This window comes from Canis lupus, chromosome 8 (assembly GCF_011100685.1).
Source record: "Canis lupus familiaris isolate Mischka breed German Shepherd chromosome 8, alternate assembly UU_Cfam_GSD_1.0, whole genome shotgun sequence".
Classification (NCBI taxonomy): Eukaryota; Metazoa; Chordata; class Mammalia; order Carnivora; family Canidae; genus Canis; species Canis lupus.
Genome location: NC_049229.1, coordinates 33,846,677 through 33,868,355, shown reverse-complemented (window position 1 = coordinate 33,868,355; position 21,679 = coordinate 33,846,677). Strand labels below are relative to the sequence as shown.

The 21,679-nt window shown below is 39.8% G+C and overlaps 1 protein-coding gene across 2 annotated transcripts in view; it reads left to right on the top strand.

Annotated features, from left to right (window-relative positions):
• Positions 1-21,679, top strand: part of ARMH4 (armadillo like helical domain containing 4) — a 164,513-nt gene that overhangs the window by 3,794 nt on the left and 139,040 nt on the right. The window contains exons 2-5 of one of the 2 annotated variants that reach the window (XM_038544814.1): positions 11,836-11,915; positions 15,178-15,284; positions 15,915-16,342; positions 20,098-20,279. The gene's annotated coding sequence lies outside the window, so the exon portion shown is untranslated. The remainder of the gene's footprint in view (positions 1-11,835; positions 11,916-15,177; positions 15,285-15,914; positions 16,343-20,097; positions 20,280-21,679) is intronic. The other variant, XM_038544816.1, reaches the window with a different exon arrangement.

The following is a 21,679-nucleotide window of genomic DNA, read 5'->3' as shown; positions in this document are numbered from 1 at the left end:
TGATCCTGGAGACCTGGAATCAAGTCTTGCATGGGGCTCCCTGCATGGAGCCTGCTTCTCCCTCTGCCTGTGTCTCTACCCCCGCCCCCCCGTCTCTCATGAATAAATAAATAAAATCTTTAAAAAAAAAAACAACTCTTCAGTGTGATTGATGAAGTTTTCATTAGAACCAGTGACTCCAGTTGTTGCCTTTATAGCTAGAGATTTAGAGGTTGCCTAGCCCCTCATTCAATCTTTTCCTATCCTAATCAGTTGCAAAGTTTTATAATATAGTATAAACTTTATCTATTCCATTCCTATTTTGCAATCAGGATTATAACAATATCTGCTTAATTGGTCTCTGTCCTCTCCACAGTTGTCTGTACTGCAGGCGGAGCAAGCACTCTAAAATGCAAATACAATCATAACACTCTTTGCTTGCAATCTTTCAATGATGTTCTGCAGTTTTCGGATAAAGCAGAAGCTATATCAAACTATATCCAACTACCTACCAGAAGTTTTCCAAACATATCTTGCTGCTTCACCCTTCCCATATTGTGCCTAGAATGCCTTTCTTATCTAGCATCTTTGGTCTTTGTCTTTCCAAACTTTGCTGAAGTATCACCTACTCTGCAAAGCTTTCCCTGACCCCTGGTTTCTCAGTCTGTCTAGATCTTCTTTATCTGGGCCTCCATGGCATTCTGTGCACATTATAGCACATTAAAATATTTTTGTTTGTTTAGATTGCTGTTGTGTCCCTAGTACCTAACAGATCATCTGGCTATAGTAGGTTCTGAATTAATAATAAGTAACTAACACTTATTACTAAAAGTCCCTTATTTACTGCGCCTTCTTTCTGAGAGCAGGGATTTTGCAGAGCAGTATCTAGTTAACACTGAGTATGGAGAAGGCTCTGGTAGTTTGGTGGGGGGTGGGCGTTGTTTGTTTGTTTAGGGGAGAAAGAGAGAGAGAGGGTGGGAGTGCAGAGGGTGTGGGAGAGAGAATCTCGAGCAGACTATGCTGAGTGCAGAGCTTGATTCCACGACCCTGAGATCATGATCTGAGACAAAATCAAGAGTTGGACAGTTAACTGACTGAGCCACCCAGTCGTCCCAACTTTGGTAGTTTTTTGAATGGATGACAATGGCGTGGAAAGATGACCACCTAAACAGCTCCCAACTCACCTTGTAGCCAGTTGGCAAGGCAAATGTGAAATGGCTTTAGATTTTGTACGTAGCTATCCATCTTGCATGATTGACCACAGTGGTGCTTTTGGAGCTGATCTCTCAGTGAATATTTCATGCCATGTTTCATGAATGCTCATGACACATTGTAATAAAGCTTCAAAAAATGAAGCAGAGTTCACAATGAGCTGGAACTATGGTGGTGTGTCCCCTTTTGGGAAAGAGAAGTAATTCACTAGAGAATACTACCAGGAACTGTCGTAAGGTCAGGGCATATTTGAGTTGATTTATCGCACTCTTCATTTTTGTAGAGCTACATAATGAAAATTTATTGCTAACTATGAGGTATGGCAGGATCTATCAATTACAGAATCCATTCTCACAGAATATTTAAACTTGTAAAGGCAGAGAAAATTGACTAAAATATTTAATAAAGGTTTTTTTAAAAAAGATTTATTTATTTATTCATGAGAGACATAGACTGAGAGAGAGAAGCAGAGACACAGGCAAAGGGAGAAGCAGGCTCCTCGCAGGGAGCCCGATGCGGGACTCGGTCCTGGATCCCGGGATCACAACCTGAACCGAAGGCAGACGCTCAACCACTGAGCCACCCAGGCATCCCATAATAAAGGTTTTAATGACCATACATTGGGCATATATTTGTTTGCTGAACTAGCATCCTATTTTATTAATATTCTACTATAAATTATCTCATGCCTAACCTACACATGGAAGAACAGAAATAGAAGTTTTCTGGTTTCCTCATATTTTTTACCTCAAGTCAGTGTTAGGGTTGGAAAGAGCCTAATGACTTGGAGTTTTTTGTATTGTTGCTAAAATGAGAGAATGAAACTTTTCTTGTTTTTTTTTTCTCATTTTTTCCTGTTAGTTTCCAACAGAAAAGTTTGATATTTTATTCTGAGAATATAAAATACACAGAAATGATTGCACATAGACCTGATTTTTTAAAAATTGGTTTACAATAGAATGACTTAACAGTGTCTATTTGTTACAGTTATGTTACTCTAAGTACTTGTTTACATTCAAGGCAGGGATGAAAGGAACATTATTCCTTAAGTAACTGATCATGCATAATAGCATTATGGTTTTGTTTAGGCATCAGTAAGAATTAATAATGCTGATTAAAGAGCTATTTGGGGGGAACTTTTGATAAATTATACATTTTTATTATAGAAAAATCCTCTTTTATTAACAATAGCTATGATTTTTTGATTATCTACTGTATGCAGGCACAGTGCTAAATCCGTTATCTCATTTGATCCTCACAAATCCTCATTAGTCAACAAATGAAAAATAATTCTTGCTCAGAGAGGTTAAGTAACTTGTATACGTTCATTCAACTTGTATGTGACAAAACCTAGAATTGCTTTTTCTATTGCCCCACACTGCCTTTGAGAAAGATGACAGCTAAATTATAAATGTGGACATCAGGCATGCCTAAAGGGAAAAAAATCCAGAGCCAAAACATTTAAATAAATGTGACAAGATGCATCTAAAATTAAACAGTGCATTGAGGGGTGTGATTTGTTCAGCTACAGAGAAACTATTCCCAGACAGTCTAGATTATGTCTCTAATCAATATGCTCGGTGAGGGAAAGATACTCCGTTTTTTGAAAAAGATCCCACACATTTTAGCTGAAAATAGTTAGTCATTTCATAACCAAAGGGGGAGAGTAATCCTTTAACGTCCATATGGCATACGTTTTCATGAGCTTATTTTTGCATTCCCTTCAGTTCCTTAAACCCCAGCCCAACAGGATCACTTGGCAAAGAGAAGAAACACTACCATGTGTGTTCTATCAGGACACGCGCAGAGCTTCTCTTATCCAGGTCCTTATCTGACAGAGCTTATTTTGCCATCTGGGCTTATTGCTTGAAGTTATAAGTTCAAACAACAGAAACAATAACTGGAAATTGTATATGAAGCAATTATTGTTAAAATATTTGAGATGTGATCGTGGTATTGTGGTTATGCTATTAACAAAAGAATTCTCTTGTGGACTTGTGTGATTAAATATTTATGGGTAAAATTATATGATGCCTGAGATTTGCTACAAAATAATATGAAGAAGGGCAGATTTAATTTATGGGTGGGGCGGACAGGCCATGGGTTGATGGTTTTGGGGCCTGTGTAATGGCTATTTGGGTTTCTTTTTAACATTGCTTTATCTACTTTTGCATATTAAAAAGTAAAATAAAAAAAAACCCCAAAAAATACAAAATTAAATCACATCTTGGGACATATATTCATTTTATGATAGTTCTTACCTTCAAGTACACCATTGAGGGTATACATACAGTTCTCAAAGTATGTACTGAGAGGGTTGTTTATTGTCCATAGGCATCAGTGCATACAGATAGTATTTACATCAGGATAACATTTTTATTCTCATTTTGGCATTTGATACTTTGATGTAATTTTTCTCATTGGGTGACCCTAAAGTAGCATCATTCTTCTCATTATTTACTGGGAGGTTTATTGTGGTGGTCATCATTGTCATTGTTACTGTTTTGTGGCACTGTTGTTTTGTAGTGGCAACAACTTGGGGTTGTGTGAGTACATTTTTTGTGGCATGTGGCAGGTATATGTCCTGTCAAAGTTGTATATGGCTTGGAAATATTTATGATGCACTGATCTAGTGAGTGGGTCTAATTATAATGTCTTTATTCTCACCAATCACCAAGAAATCACTTAATCCTCCACCAAAAAAAATTGGCAAAGCCTAGCTTCACACCCCTAGAGGAAATGATACACCAGACTGTCCGAAGTTGTCAATAGGCATATTGATAGCACAGAGAGAAAAGTGTCAGTTTATTATGCTGTGTCATTCAGAGGCAAAAGTGGAAGTAAAGGCCAAGTGACATGTCACCTATACTTACATTTTTTAAAAAGTTAAAACCAAACCAACAAAAGCTAAGTGACATATATCCATCAACTGGTGAGTAGATAAGCAAAGTGTGGTACTGTGATACAACGGAGTATACTCAGCAATAAAAAGGAATAAAGTACTGGGATGCCTGGGTAGCTCAGTGGTTGAGTGTCTGGTTTTGGCTCAGGGCCTGGTCCTTGGGTCTGGGGGATCAAACCCCACATGGGGCTCCTCCCTCGGGGAGCCTGCTTCTCCCTATGCCTATGTCTCTGCCTCTCTCTCTGTGTCTCTCATGAATAAATAAATAAATAAAATATTTTTTAAAAAGGAATAAAGTACTGATACATACTACAACATGCATAAAATCAAAAAATTAAAAATGTCGCAGACTCCTTGGTGGACAAGGAAAAGAAATCTCCTCCAGGGATGTAACCTCCACATCTTGAGCAGCTTGAATACCAACTACCAGGCTGTCTTAAGCTTCCAAGGGCCTGGTCATCACTGCCAAAGCCTTCTGTAAACTGCCCCAGCCACCTACTCTGGAGTCCTTCCCAGGGCCTCAGGGCCCAACCAAAGGCCCAGTGTCCTCATCTGCCATTTGATATGTTCTCTAAAAACCATCATGTTTTTATGTTTGATATGTTCTCATCATTTCTTTTCTATGTTATTGGAACTGCTTCTTTACTAATTTTCCTGCCTTAAATATTGTTCTGTCCCTTCACATTTCCTACTTAGTTTTATTTCCTCACACTGCTGCCCAGGAGATTTTTCTAAACCCCAACTCTGATCATATCTTCTTGCTTAAAACCCATAATCATTAGGATGAATTCCAGATTAGTTTGTATGGCAGACAAAATCCCTTAGTACTTGATCCCTGCTCATCTTTCCCTGGCTTTGTCATTCCACCATTCCTAACTTAGAACTATGCCAACCATACTGAACTATGAGCAGTTCCCTAAATGTGTTGTGTTTTTTCCATTCACTGCTATGACTTTGTACACTGCTCCCTCTCTGGACTGCCTTCATCCTTCAGGATTTAGTTCAGACAGTCCCTTTGCCAGGGATTCTTCCTTGGCCTTCCAAGTTATACTAGGTACCCCTTCTTTGGGCTCGTTTAGTCTTTGGTTAGTATCAAAGTATTACATTGTCTTTTTCTTGCTTAACTACCTTTGGATTGCAAAATCTTTGCATCTGAGGATGGTGTTTTAACTTTGTATTCCCAGAGCTGAACATACAAAGTATTCACTAGATGGATTTAAAAAAAAAAAAAATCAATCAATGATGCATAGGATAATGAAGGAAGGAAGGATATAATGAATGAATAAAATAGAGACTGTAATTTTTTCCCTTCATTTTTAAAAGATCGACAAGCCAAGCCAACTTATTTTCAGAGGAGAGGTCCAGACTTGTTGCTCTAATGGACTACTGTGTAGTACATAAAATGTCTACAGAGATGAAAATTGCATGAAGGTTTAACCTAGTAAACTCAAAGAGAGCAAGTTCCCTTGATTGTTTATTTGTTCTGAACTTTAATGTGACTTTATTGCTTATAAAAAACAGACAGCATATAGTTTCAGATTTCCCAGACATAATTACTTTGATTTGGGGATTATTACTTCCTCTTGCATATGAGAAAACGAAATCAGTAAGAAAACTAACAAGAAATGGGTCATTTCAGGGGTGCCTGGCTGACTTAGTTGGTGGAGCATAAAACTCTTGATCTCTAGGATTCTAAGTTTGAGCCCCACGTTGGATGTAGAGATTACTTAAAGATAAATAAATAAATATATTTAAAAAAAGAAGTGGGTTATTTCAATGGGTTTTATGTTGATGAATGCTAATATTAGGAGGAAGGAGGGAGGGAGGGAGGGAGGGAGGGAGGGAGGGAGGGAGGGAGGGGAGGGAGGAGAGAGAGGAGAGAGAGAGAGAGAGGGAGGAGGGAGGGAGGGAGGGAGGGAGGGAGGAAAGGAGGGAAGGAGGGAGGGAGGGGGGAGGGAGGGGGGGGGGGGGAGGGGGGGGGGGGAGTAGGAGGGGATGGAAAGGGAGGAGGAGGAAGGAAAGGGAAGGAAGGAGGATGCAGGAGGCTTCTTCTTTCGTTTTTCTATTCTTTCTTTCTTTCTTTCTTTCTTTCTTTCTTTCTTTCTTTCTTTCTTCTTTCTTAAAATGCTACCCACTTCTTCCTGGCTGCAGTCTTCTTTTGCACTTTCCCATCAATGTACACCACTGTGCAGTGGTGACATCCTGGGGTAGCACTTCTTTCCAATTATATCAGTTAATTATGATTCAGTGTTTGTTTCTAGTTTGGTAAACAGGACATGAAAAAGTGTCAAACTAAAGTTGGCAGATCTTTTCCTTTGACATAAAAAACAACGTTTCTTCCTCCAAGTATAATTTAATTTTTTTGGAAAACTTCAAACATGTTTTGTAGTTTTTTTTTTTTATAAATTTTTATTTATTTATGATAGTCACAGAGAGAGAGAGAGTGAGAGGCAGAGACACAGGCAGAGGGAGAAGCAGGCTCCATGCACCGGGAGCCCCACGTGGGATTCGATCCCGGGTCTCCAGGATCGTGCCCTGGGTCAAAGGCAGGCGCCAAACCGCTGCGCCACCCAGGGATCCCTGTTTTGTAGTTTTAAATAATATTCAAGCATTTTAAGTACATAGGATAAAAACACTTTTTATTAAGTTCTTGTGGTGAAACATTCATATTGTATAAAAGTATATCAATTAAAATGTGCCTTCTCCCCCCACCACACACACAGTGTTTTACACAAATGTGATCATTGTTCCTAAAAGTATTTTTTCACTTAAAATACTTTGGATATCTAAGTCTGTATATATACTCTCGCCTCTCTTTAGTAGCTATAGTTTTAACAATGTTCCATGGATTTTTTTTTTTTAACAGAATCCTTTTGGTAAACCTAGGTTATTTTTAGTTTTCTACTATTATCCAAAGCTACAGTGAACATCCTTGAAAAAAATACATATAATCTTTGGTACTTGGGCAAATGTATCTATAGGATCAATTCTTAGAAGTGGAACTGCTAGGTCAAAGAATATAAATATATGTATATATTCTTTACCTATAATGCAGCTCCCAAATTTGTACTTGATTTACATTCCCACCAACAGTAAATTAGAGTACTCATTTCTTCACTTCCTCAAGCACAGGGTATCGTCAATCATTCTGTTCTTTGCTCATTTGATAGCTGGAAAAGTTATTGTGTTATTATTTTAGTGTAACTTTCTGTAACTATAAGTGGGGCTAAATACCTTTACATGGGGTTATTTTAGATTGCTTATATTCTTTGTCCATTATTCCATAGAGTTGATAGCCTTTTTATTAGTGGCAACACCGGAATTCCTGTATAGGAAAAGCTTAAGATAAGCAACTTTGTTGGAAAGATTAAATAAAGCTAAGGGCCTTGCTTTGAAATAGTGATTGCACACTGCTTTACCTAAGGTTGTAGAAAAAGTCAGTTGTCCTTATCAAAGACTAGAGGGCAAGCAATGGAAATAGACTCCCCATCTTCCAGTCCCTCCTTGATTTCATCTGCTTTTATTTTTATAACAGTTCTTCATTTATTAAATAAGTCTTTTATGTCATATTTGTTGGGCATATTCTTCCTTGTTCTTCTTTCAACTCTATTTAGAATAATGTTTACCCTTTAGAATTTAAATTTTTTATAGGAAATATTTTATCATTTATTTATGGCTTCTGAAATAGCTGTCATATTTAGAAAACACTTCTAAGATGCAAGACTATAAAAAATTTTACCTTTTTTTCTGGTACATTTATAGTGTCATATATATATATTTTTAAAGATTTTATTTATTTATTCATGAGAGAGAGGCAGAGACACAGGCAGAGGGAGAAGCAGGCCCCATGCAGGGAGCCCGACGTGGGACTCGATCCCGGGTCTCCAGGATCAGGCCCTGGACTGAAGGCAGGCGCTCAACCGCTGAGCCACCCGGGCTGCCCTGGTGTCATATATTTATGTTTAAATTTCTGATCTACCTGAGATATATTTTTGGCAAGAAAGAATACAGAGATCCAGCTTTTAAAAAAATTTAGTTGTTCATCTCATATAGTTAGGATTCTTAAAAATGTTACTTCTAGATCTCAGTCAAGATCTAACTAGAGGAAAATAAACACATGGGCTTCCTTTTGCTGTAATTTCTCAGAACTTGTTCCTATTGCTTTGCGATATTTCAATGAAGACATTCTTTTCCCAGTGTTTATTCTGGTTCAAAAACCATCTTTTTTTTTTGTTTTTTAAGATTTTATTTATTTTTTCATGAGAGACACACACAGAGAGAGAGAGGCAGAGACACAGGCAGAGGGAGAAGGTTCCTGCAGGGCGCCCCACATGGGACTCAATCCCAGGACTCCAGGATCATGCCCTGGGCCTAAGACAGGCGCTAAACTGCTGAGCCACCCAGGGATCCCCTGGTTCAGAATAGATCTTTTTTTTAAAATATTTTATTTATTTATTCATGAGACACAGAGAGAAAAAGAGGGACATCGGCAGAGAGAGACATCGGCAGAGAGAAAAGCAGGCTCCATGCAGGGAGCCCGATATGGGACTCGATCCCAGACTCCAGGATCACACCCCGGGCTAAAGGCAGACACTCAACCACTGAGCCACCCAGGTGTCCCCAGAATATATCTTAATGCAAATTAAATGCTGTTAAAATAAAGTGATCTCAGGAGAGAACAAAATATAAATGGTTAGATAAATAATACAATTAATTTGATGTAAGTTGACTTTATTGTCACCAATACAATTCTTTGAGAGTAATTTCTATTATTTTTTGTTTTCTATTGAGCAAACTTGCCTCAAAGAATGTATTATCTAATTGTTAAGGTAATATATATATATATACATATATATATAAATATATAGGTGATTTCTTATTGTTTTCTGTTTTAAAATTTTAAAGAATGTTTATTAAGCTTACTGTTCTTAAAGGCAAAGAATATGTTTTATTCAACATCATTCTAATACAGAATAAATAATTTTTGAATAAATAGATGCATGCCAAACTGTATAGTGTATATCTTAAGAGGTATATTGGTGAGCATTAAAATTTGAGATACACTTTTTATAAAGCGAAGTAGATTTCATTCTGTGATTGGGGATTTTCTTCTATAGGTTTTTTTCTTTTTGTATTAAGGAAGAAAAAGAAACCCAAGTCATATGTGTGTCCAGAGTTTATATGCTGAACCTATTTTTTAAAAATTTTTTTAAAGGTTTAAAAAAAATCTTTTTTTTTTAAGATTTTATTTATTTATTCATCAGAGAGAGAGGCAGAGACACAGGAGAGAGAGAGAGAGAGAGAGAGAAAGAGAGAGAGGCAGAGACACAGGCAGAGGGAGAAGCATGCTCCATATAGGGAGTGGGACTCGATCCTGGGTCTCCAGGACTACACCCTGGGCTGAAGGCTGCACCAAACCGCTGAGCCACCCGGGCTGCCTGAGGTCCTAAAATTTTACCCAACTCCTCTGGCCCTCTCCCAAACTGGAAAGATGGGGCAAATCCATGACTTGGTTTTTAGGATGCTTCATCCATACCACTTCGATTTTAAGCCACGTATAACCCTAGGGAAAGCATGACTTGGTGATCTTCTATTCTGGGACTTGGGGCAGGAAATTGGTTGATTGACATCATTTTTATATTTCCTTTTTCATCCACACACATAGTAAATGGAACTTCTTTTTTTCTCTTTTTTTAAGTGCATGAATTTAATAAGTGCTTAATTTAGTTTGATCATGCGGGTAGGCTTGGGAAACTACAACAAACTGTAATTTTTTGTGTGTGTTAGCCTACAGAAGTCATTCTGGACAAAAACAACCTTAGCTTCAGCAAAATGTAGGCAGTAATTAAGGTGAAGATGGGAGCTTTTTTCTTAAATTATTAAAAGAGTTTCTGTGATTTTCCTTACTATTGCAGCACTGGACTGGGAGAGCAATGTGGTGAGATTTAAGTTCTCAGTTCCTGGAAGGAAAAAAAGAAAAAGCTTCTCAAAGACTCACAAAAAAGTCATTCTCATTAAGTGTCAACAATTGTTTATATGTTGACATGTTTGTTGATTGTTATGTACATATGTAAAATATGTATTTTCCTTTATTTAAAAAATGTCTTTTCTTACCATTTCTTCTCTATTATTATACAATAAAGAGGTGCTCTTCTATTGTTAATTATCACCCCCAGGTTTTTTCATTTTAATGTCTTTTGTATTTTCATTTTTACATTATTTTTTTTTAAGATTTTATTTATTAATTCATGAGAAAAAGAGAAAGAGAGGGGCAGAGACACAGGCAGAGGGAGAAGCAGGGTCCATGCAGGGAACCTGATGTGGGACTCGATCCTGGGTTTCCAGGATCATGCCCTGGGCTGAAGGTGGCGCTAAACCGCTGAGCCACCCAAGCTGCCCCATATTTTTATTTTTAATTACAAAATTAATATGTGCTTTAAATAAAATATTCAAACAATGCAGAAATGCACAAAGAAAATTTAAATCCTTCTTTCCTTCACCCAGTCTATTCCTTGGAAGAAGTAGGTACTGGTAAGTAGTAGGGTGTCCTTTCAGATACTTTTCTGGATGTAAACATATTTTTTTCAGGAGCCAGTTTGTATTGTAGAGAAGCAACATTACTTTTTGTTTGTTTGTTTTGAATTCCAAACTTGTAAGGAAGTTGCAATAGTACAAAAACTTTTCTTCGCTCAGATTCTCCAATTATTAGCATTTTAACATTAAGTTTTCTTTATGATTCTCTCTGTGTGTATACATATATACTATTTTTTCTGAACCATTTGAAAGTAAGTTGCACTCATGATGCTCCCTTTCCCTTAAATACTTCAGTGAGTGTTTCCTAAGGACATTCTCCTTTATAACCATAGGGCATGTATCAAAATCAGGAAATTAACATTGATAAAATGTACTATTATCCACTTCATAGCCTTTATTCTATTTCTCTCATTGTCCCATGAGTATTACTTTTTAAATCTATCCTATTTTTCAAAAGTATATCGACAGATATGTGCCTTAAATTTTTTGTACAATTGTCCAAATGAATGAGCTGGTTGACTAACCAGAGTTGATAAAGGCACTTCTACCTTATCTTCACTCTCCCCCCTCCATCCCAAACACACACCTGTCCTTCTCCCCCTTCCCCTTTCTGACTGGCAAAATCCAACTCTATAGTTATACCATCAAAACCTCCTATTTGACATTTTACCAACCCAACCGCTATTGTGCTTTGCTTTGTTTGTGTGCCCTTAGCCTTTCTGCACAAAAGTTTCTCATTATACCATCACAGTTTAGATTTCTATCTGCTAGTTATACTGTTTTAAGGTCAATGGAAATCAGGGGCCCTCCAGCACCTGGGCTAGAACTCAGAACAAAAAGCATCTTCAACAAATGCTGGTTTGATTCTATGTCATCTATAAGTCTTTTCTTCTCATGGATGGGTACCAAGAAAATGAATGAAATACTAATTGCCTTCTTGTACATTGCATTCTTTTTCTTATCTGACCTAAAGTGTGTCATATTGAAGAAAGGGAAAAAAGTGTTCTAATATAAGCACTTCCATGAACAGAAAACTACAAATAACATTGCTGACAGAAAGAGCACCTAAATAAATGCAAAGACATTCTGTATTCATGTATTGAAAGACTTAATATTAAGATGGCAATACTACCCAAAGCTAACTACAGATTCAACACAATCTCATCAAAATTTCAACAGTGCTTTTTTGTTTGTTTGTTTTTTTGCAGAAATGGAAAAAATAGTCCCCATATCCATATGGAATTGCAAGAGGCCCTGAATAGCCAAAACAAATCTGAAAAAGAACAAGGTTGGAGTATTCCTGATTTCAAAACTTATTATAAAGCTATAATAATCAAAATAGTGTTATAATTGCATAAGGATAGATATATAGGGGCACCTGCGTGGCCTAGTGGTTGAGTGTCTGCCTTTTGGCTCAGGGCATGATCTGGGGATCCTGGAATGGAGTCCTGCATTAGGCTCTCCACAGAGAGCTTGTTTCTACCTCTGCCTATGTCTCTGCCTCTCTCTGGGTCTCTCATGAATAAATAAATAAAATATATTTTTTTAGGGGAGCCCAGGAGGCTCAGCGGTTTAGCTCCGCCTTCAGCCCAGGGCCTGATCCTGGAGACCCGCACTGAGTCCTGCTTCGGGCTCCCTGCATGGAGCCTGCTTCTCCCTCTGCCTGTGTCTCTGTCTCTCTCTTTCTCTCTCTCTCTGTGTCTCTCATGAATAAATAAATAAAACCTTAAAAGGACAGATATATAGACCAATGAGATAGAAATGATTGCTTGGAAATAAAACCCATTTATGTATGGCCAATTGATTTTTTTAAATTGTAGTGAAACGTGTCATCTTAACTATTTTTAAGTGTACAGTTAGTTCAGTGACATTAAGTCATTCACATTGTGCAACCACCACCACCATCCATGTTCAGAACTCTTTTGGGGATCCCTGGGTGGCGCAGTGGGGATCCCTGGGTGGCGCAGCGGTTTGGCGCCTGCCTTTGGCCCAGGGCGTGATCCTCGAGACCCGGGATCGAGTCCCGCGTCGGGCTCCCGGTGCATGAAGCCTGCTTCTCCCTCTGCCTGTGTCTCTGCCTCTCTCTTCTCTCTGTGTGACTATCATAAAAAAAAAAAAAAAAAATTTTTTTTGATGTCACAAATTGAAACTCTGTACCCATAAATGTAATATGCCAATTGATTTTTTAAAGTAATTGTCAGATTTTAATTTTTTTAAAGATTTATTTATTTATTTATAATAGAGAGAGAGAGAGAGAGAGAGGCAGAGTCACAGGCAGAGGGAGAGGCAGGCTCCATGCCGGAAGCCGACACGGGACTGGATCCCGGGACTCCAGGATCGCGCCCTGGTCCAAAGGCAAGCGCTAAACCGCTGAGCCACCCAGGGATCCCCTCAGATTTTAATTATTTAATTATTTATTTGAGAGAGAGAGAGAGAGAGGAAGGGGAAGGACAGAGTGAGATAGAATCATAAGCAGACTCTACTAAGTACGGAGCCTAACATGGGGCTTGATCTCATGACCCTGAGATCATGACCTGAGGCAAAATTTCAAGTCTAAAAGCTCAACTGACTGAGCCACACAGTTGTGCCTGCCAATAGATTTATGACAAAAGTGCCAATTCTATTCAATGGGGAAAGAATAGATTCTTCTGCAAATGGTTCTGGGACAAGTGGATTTCTACATGTGGAAGAATGAGGTTTGACCATCCTACTTCACACCATATACAAAAATTAACTCACTATAGGTGAACAAACTAAATATTAAGGCAAAACCCATAAAAATGTTAGAAGAATACATAGAGGTGAATCTTCATGACCTTGGATTTGGCAATGGATTCTTAATATAACACCAAAAGCACAAGCAACAACAACAAATCAGATAAATTGGACTTCATCAAAATTAAAAACTTTCATGCATCAAAAGACATTATCAAGAAAATGAAAAGATAACCTAAAGAATGAGAGAAAATATTTGCAAATCACCTAATGAGAGTTTAATATCTAGATAATACACGGAACTCCTAAAACTTAACAAAATGGACAACCTAATATAAAATTGGACAAAGGATGGCCTCTGGCTGGCTCAGTCAGTGGGGTGTGTGACTCTTGATTTCAGGGTTGTGAGTTCAAGCCCCATGTTGGGTGTAGAGATTACTTAAAAAATAAAATTGGGAGCACCTGGGTGGGTCAGCAATTAAGTGGTAAAGCTTCTGCTCAGGTCATGATCCTGGAGTCCCTGAATGGAGCCCTGCATCAGGCTTCCTGCTCAGCAGGGAGTCTGCTTATCCCTTTAACCCTCCCCCCTCTCATGCTCTTTTTCTCTCACTTTCTTTCTCTCAAATAAGTAAATAAAATCTTAAAAAAATAATATTGGGCAAAGGATTGAATAGGCATTTCTCCAAAGAAAGTTCACAAATGGTCAGTAAGCATGTGAAAAATTGTCAACAGCATCAATCATTAAGGAAATGCAAATCAAAACTACAGTGAGATGCTACTCCATGCTTATTACAATGGTAATAATTTAAAAAACTGGAAAATAAAAAGTATTGTTGAGGATTTGGAAAAACTGGACCCATCATGTATTGTTAGTGGGAATATAAAATGTTGCATCCTCTGTGAAAAACATTTCGGCAGTTCCTTGAAAAGGTAAACGCAGACCCAGAAATTCCACTTGTAGGTATATACTCAAAAGAAGTGAAAAGTGATTTACACGAATACTTACATGTTACTGTTTATTACAGCATTATTCCCTATAGCCAAAAGGCGGAAATTACCCATGTGTCTATCAAGAGATGAATGGGTAGGGGTGCCTGGGTGGTTCAGTCCGTTAAGCATCTGCCTTCAGCTCAAGTCATGATCCTACAGTCCCAGATTGAGCCCATGTTGGACTCAGTGGGATTGCCTGCTTCTCCTTCACCCTCAGCTCCTCCCCATTCATTCACTCTCTCTAAAATAAATAAATATTTTTTTTTAAATGAGATGAGTGGTTAAACAAAATATGATATATACATACAATGGAAATTGATTTTAGCCATAAAAAAATTAAATTGATACATGCTGCAACATGGATGAACCTTGAAAACATGCTAAGTGAAGGAAGCCAGTCACAAAAGGACAGATACTGTATGATTCCACTTGCATAAAGTATCTAGAATAGGCAAATTCATAGAGGCAGAAAGTACCTTAAAGGTTACCTGGGACTGGGGGGAGGGAGAACAAGGAGTTATTGCTTATAATGCTTATAGAGTTTCTGTTAGGAGTGAAAAAAAGGAAAAAAAAAAAAAAACAGTGGTAATGGTTGCACAACAATTAACACCATTGGTTTTATACTTAAAATGATTAAAATGGCATATTTTATTTTATATATATATATTATCACAGCAGAAAAGAAACTATGTGAACCCACCTCATTCTGAGCCCCATATTGTTATTAGAGGCTAGTTACTTTCAGAGAGAGTAAGGGGAGAGACAAGAATATAAATTCAGAACCAAGATGAGGAAGAAGGTCTTTATAAAGCTTGGAATCTAAACCTCTGGGTTTTCAATTTCAGTCTGCCTCAGATTGGCCAGAATTCGATGCTTTGTCCTTACCCACAGAGATGCTCATTCCTTCAGTCTGAAGTTGGGCAGGGACACTGATATTAATAGGCTCCGGGAGGTGAGTATGAGGCAAAAACTGCAAAGAATTTGGCTTCTGCTACTGCCTGGAGAGCCCCTGACTGCAAGATTCCATCAGATCTTTGCCCTTTTAAAGCCAAGGTTAGATTCCTGCTGGGCTCACAGCAAGGGCTCAAGACTTCCGTTTGCACCCTGCCCTGGGGGCCAATCAGAGGGTCAGTATTCTGCTGACTCAGCACCAGGTCACAGTGACTCAGCACCGGGGCTCAGCTGTTTCTCCGGATTTGATCTTGTCGCCCAGTTCCAACCTTGCTCCCATTTTCTATCCCAGTTTTGATAATTGGGTTTTTGTTTTGTCACCAAACCCCTGTCCTTTTGTCACTAGTTTTGTCAGGGGAGACTGTCCCTGAATCTTGGTCTGAGGACAAAGGTTTTCCTGACTTGGCTCAGTTTTTTTAAAGTTAAATTTAATTTTTTTAATTATTGAAAGCACTCACCTTCAGCCCTTTGTAAACTTCAGTCTATTCCTCAATCTCTCCCCATTCCCAATCCCTCCAATTTGCATGCTTCCCATTTAAATTCCCTTTCTTCTCCACCTGATCTCTTTGGTGCCATTCTTAGGTCCTCACTTCTGACTCCATTTACCTCTCCGTGAATTTCCATCCCACAGGTCTAGCCCAACAAGCTGCAGTCCAGCTGTGGAGGTGCATCTTCAAGTGCACTGGCGCCCAGCCTCAGCCTCTTTTCCAGGACTTGACCTCACGTGATTCCCCTGTCCTGCAGATTCCCGTTGGAATATCCCATTACCTCCACTGTTTCCTGCGGCCCACTAAGGAGAAGGGAAAGAGAACTAATGGTTATGTGCCTCTTCAATGTTTTTTTGTTTTGCTTTAAAGATTTTATTTATTTATTCATGAGAGAGACAGAGAGAGAGGCAGAGACATAGGCAGAGGGAGAAGCAGGCTCCATGCAGAGAGCCTGATGTGGGACTCGATCCCGGGACTCCAGGATCACACCCCAGGCTGAAGGCAGATGATGAACCGCTGAGCCACCCAGGCGTTCCCTCTTCAATGTTTTGAATGCTGCAGTAGCTACTTGGTAAGTGGTATTTAATGTAATATATCATTTTAACTTCTTCTAGGCGGGGTGGCGGAGATTAGAGTATATATGGCACAGAGAGGTAAGGTAACTTGCCCAAATGGAATGCAGCTGGCAGATGGCAAGACTAGGAAGTAAACTGCACTGGTTTTACCATGCAGGTGTGGACCACTGGGGGTTGGGGGGGGTGGGGATACGAGTGGGAATAGCACAGGAGGTTTCAGATTTCCACTGCTCTCTTTCTCTCTCAGCTCCCTCTACCATGGCAGGTGGTGTTGGAGGGCACCAGTCACCTCTCCTGGTTTCTTGAGTATTTACAGCGTGTTCCAGTACCAGCATGAATTATTTTTCCTATGCACTTTATGGTCTTGTTTATTGCTAATTCCCTCAGTGGCTGAAAAAATTAAAAGTATGTATTTTATGTGGCATATTCATAGTCACTAAACTCCTAAAAGCACTGAAGTAACTAAAAAAAAGGCTAGGAAGTATACAGTGATAACTTAAAGTCTATAACTATTGACCGGCAAATTAGACCTGATCTCATTGTCAACAGAAACCCACTTCTCAGCTCCTCAAATACATATAGAGCAAGAAAGAAACCCCAAATTGAATTCCTCAGTTGTCCTATTTAGGGGGTACCCTGAAGGTAACTGCCTCATTGCCAAAATGCCCAAAGCATAGCTGAACTTTTTGAAATTTTCTATAGGGAATGAATTCTGATGATCCTTTTAACTCTTCACATTTGTTTAGCCCCATACAAAATTTTCCCAGATCACTTTATGGAGAGGGCAAATGCAATTTCCATTCCAGCAGAATTGAAAGACCTATATGTCACTATTTGAGGAGGCAAATTTCAGTTCCAAACATAATTTAGTCAGTTTCTATTACGGAAACTCAAATCATTTTGGATACCTAAGCACTAAAACTGGGAATAATTTTTTTAAATTCTTCTTTTTATCTCCCAAGTCCAGGCAGTTACCATATTCAGCTGCTCTTTCCCTTTCTCTAACCACTTGCTCAGAATGCTTCTCTCTTACCTTGAAAGTAAGGCCAACTTCCTTGGCTCAGCATTCACAGCAGTCACGATCTGGTCTCCACTGATTGCCTTATTTCCCATGACTCTCCCCTACAAGTTATGGTGTCAGAACATGCACACTCTCACTCCTATGCGGTTCATTCCATTCCCCCAAACTGAATGCCCCACTCTTGTAACCCTGAGTCCTTATGTTCCTGTTGTCCTAGCTCAAGACCCACTTTGTGGAAAATTTCCGCATCACATTAGCACACAGTTCTCTCTGCTTTCTTTCTTTCTCCTTTGTCACATAAATCACATAAAACTCTACTTAGTGCAGTGATCCTGAAACCTCCCAAGTGTTCAGCAGACTGGACGAGAGGATGGTCTCTGGAACCAGAGTACCTGAGCTGGTATCCCAACTCTGCTGTTTGCTTGCTGTGTGCCCTTTGACAACTTACTTCTCTGAACTTCGATTTCCTCATTTGTGAAATAAGGGCGATAACTGTATCTCATAGGGTTGTTACATATAAAGTTATTTATCCTTTTATGCAGATATTCTAGCTTTTTAACCTAATGTTTGCTTTTTTGAAGTTAAGTGTTGGCTACTTAGGCCATTCATCCCAACTACCTAAGTTGTTCTGGTTGGGTACAAAGATATACTATGGAGGAATACCTGACAGAGAAAAGCATCATCTTGCAAATGTAAGTTGTAGGACAGTGTGGGTTGAAAAAAGCCCAGAAGGAGAGAAAACAATGCTTGGCCCTGGAATAGAGGTGGGAAAAGGGGGAGCATGGGGGAATGTCTGCAATGCTCCTGGTGGAAAGAGATTTTTGGATCCTTACAGAGGGCAGAGTTGAGAGGATTTTGGCCAGTGGATTGTAGGCCGAGTTCATTTCCTTTGGCAATGGAGTGTCTTTGGCCACCTGGAGCAGCCCCCTGATTCTAGAACACCGGAGAAGCTAGTGCAGCACTCAGGGCCTACGAAGTAGGATGGATGGGTTGCTCATGATTGGCTTGAGGCTCAAGGGGGCAAAGGAGGGGGGACTACCATTTTCCTTTGGGGATGCCCAGTCCTGCTCACTGGTCTTGGACAGGAGACAAAGTTTCCATCTAGTAATGCAGACTGAATTTGACTAGTGCACAAAGGGATGGTGTTACTGGTGTGCATGCGCACTTGTGAGTGTGTGTGTGTGACTGGATTGATAGAGGGTTGTATGTGACAGGCTGTGTGTTTGTGGAGGGCATTCATGCTGGGGAATGAGTTATAAGCGGGAGGAATGCAGGTCAGAGGTCCCCACTGGTGGAGGTGATTGGCTAAGGTTGCAGAACAGCTACAGCTAGGGAAATTCCGTGTTGGGGGGAAGATAGACTGATGGATATGCATTGGGAGGGCACAGGCTGGGTGAGGTTGTGTTAGTTTTCTAGTGCTGTGTAACATATTATCACAAATTTAGTGGCTTAATACAATACCCGTTCATTAGTTCCCAGTTCTGTAGGTCAGAAGTCCAGGCTCAGAGTGGCTGTGTTCTCCACTCAGGCTATCAGAAGGCTAAAATCAAGATGTCAGCTGGGCTGTGTCCTTTTCTGGAGGCTCGTCTTCTCTTTTGGCTTCCATAATTGTTGGGAAAATACAATTCTTTGTGGTTGTAGAACTGAGACCCCCCTTTTCTTGCTAGCTGTTGGCAGGGGCACTCTCAGCAACTAGAGAGCACCCTAGTTCCTTGACACATGGCCCCCTCCATCTGCCCAGTCATGCTTTATGTTGCTGACTTCCTGGACTTAACTTTTTGACCCAGATTTAAAGGACTCATGTGATTAGATGGGGCCTGCCTGATTTTAAAGTAAAGAGATTTGGGTGTCTTAATTACATTTGCAAAATCACTTTACAGAAGCACTCAAATTAGGGTTTGATTGAATATCTGGGAGAAGGTGTTTGCATATCAGGGGGCCAAGAATCTTTGGTACTATCTTAGAGTTCTTCTTTTCACAGGGGGATATAGGCTGGAGGGACATATGCAGGAAGATACAGTCTGACGGGGAAAGATGCAAGCTAGGGTGTATTCAGACAGGGAGGGATTCAGGCTGGGGTGACTACAGCTGGGGAGTGATATGGATTAGTAGGGGGAATATGTTTGGGGTATATACATTGGGGAAGATATGGCCTGGAAAGTGATAGAGGCAAAGTGGGATGTGTGTGGCAGGCTTAGAACCTGGGCACTTGGGATGCCTGGGTGGCTCAGTGGTTGAGTATCTGCCTTTGGCTCAGGGCGTGATCCTGGAGACCCGCGATTGAGTCCCACGTCAGGCTTCCTGCATGGAGCCTGCTTCTCTCTCTGCCTGTGTCTCTGCCTCTCTCTCTCTGTGTCTCTCATGACTAAATAAATGAATAAAATCTAAAAAAAAAAAAAAAGAAAAAAAAGAACCTGGGCACCTGAAACATGGCTATTCTGAATCCGAGTGCTATGCCAGAGGTGTGCCCCGGTGTGATTGGGCGCTTGAAGAAGGGCACTCAGCCCAGCCTAGGCTGTCAGGACAGTTTCCTTGAGGTGATGGTGAAGGTGAGTCCTGAAGATGAATAAGCATCCTTAGCCAGCCAAAGAAAGGTGAGACAAGTGTTCAAGTCAGATAAAAGAACATGAGCCCAGGGCACAGAGGAGGCATCAAAGTAGATTATGATGCTTAGCTGTAAAGCCAAATTTTTGATGAAGCCATTAAATATGTTCTCTCCCCCTGAAACAGGATAATGCCACTGAAGACAGCCCTCTGCAGGAGAGGAAGAGCCTGGGACTACAAATCCAGAGGCATGGGTTCCCTTGTGGGCTTTGTAGTCTCTAGGAGTTTGTGTCTCAGTTAATGAATAAGGAAATTGGAGCAGAGATACACCTCCATAACTATGAAGTGTTTTGAGATCCCTAAATAAGGTAAATATATTGAATGTCTGTAATACTCCAGACACTGTTACAGTCCAAACCTATTTTCAGCGATGTAAGCAATGTAATTGGTTCTAGTTAAGTGAATTTTCATAAAATGCTAATAAATCAGTTAAACAACAGAATAATCTCAGCAATTAAAAATGTTTTCTGACTATTTAAGAACGTTTCTGGGACGCCTGGGTGTCTCAGCAGTTGAGCGTCTGCCTTTGGCTCAGGGTGTGATCCCGGAGTCCTGGGATGGAGTCCCACATTGGGCTTCCTGCATGGAGCCTGCTTCTCCCTCTGCCTACTCTGCCTATGTCTCTGCCTCTCTCTCTGTGTTATGTCTCTCATGAATAAATAAATAAAATCTTTTAAAAAAAGAAAATGCTACAGAATTATGCCAAAACTACCACTCTAAAATCTATCCCCAGAAAATTATTCTTTTCATCATAAACTTGAAATTTGAAGAAAGGGATATCAATCGGTTTGCATCTGCTCTCAGCAAGTTCCTCCAGGGAAAAAAATCCATTAGCCATCAACTCAGGAAATACCTTCTTTTATACCTGAAAATCAATACCTCATCAACTGAATCTGCACTATGTTTCACCTGAAACATTTTTATTGACCATGTAATGGGTGTTAAGGACACTGTGCTAAGTATTTTCCATATTATCTCATTTAATCCTCCCAACAAGTCTAGGATATCAGAACTATTACTGTCTTGATTTAAAGCTAAAGACATGGGCAGCCTGGGTGGCTCAGCGGTTTAGCGCCACCTTCAGCCCAGGGCGTGATCCTGGAGACCCGGGATTGAGTCCTGTATCGGGCTCCCTGCGTGGAGCCTGATTCTCCTTCTGCCTGTGTCTCTGCCTCTCTCTCTCTCTCCTCTCTGTGTTTCTCGTGAATAAATAAATAAATAAAATCTTAAAAAAAAAAAAAAAAGCTAAAGGCATATGTCTAAGCACTTAGATTCTAGAACACATGTTTGCTCTTTTATCCTAGAGGGGCCAAGAATCTCCAGGCAATCTAGGCAGGAAGTTCTCTTTCCTTCTGCAAGGCACAGGCTCAAAGGCAGACAGAGTCTACTATTAGGGAGAGCCACTTTGTGAAAAAGTACCACCTGTGTACTCGTTGGCCTGAAGAGTCATCAGCTTTTTGGGGGAGAAGGTCTATCTCATATCCCTTCCTTAATTATGCCACTGTTCTGCTTCAACCAGGGATGCTGTTAAAAATACTTAGAATGGGGGCACCTGGCTGCTCAGTCGATAGAGCATGTGACTCTTGGTCTCAAGGTTGTGTGTTCGAGCCCCACATTGGATGTAGAGATTACTTAAAAATAAAATCTTTAAAAATATATTTTATTTATTTATTTGAGAGACAGAGCAAGCAAGCGAGCACACATGCCT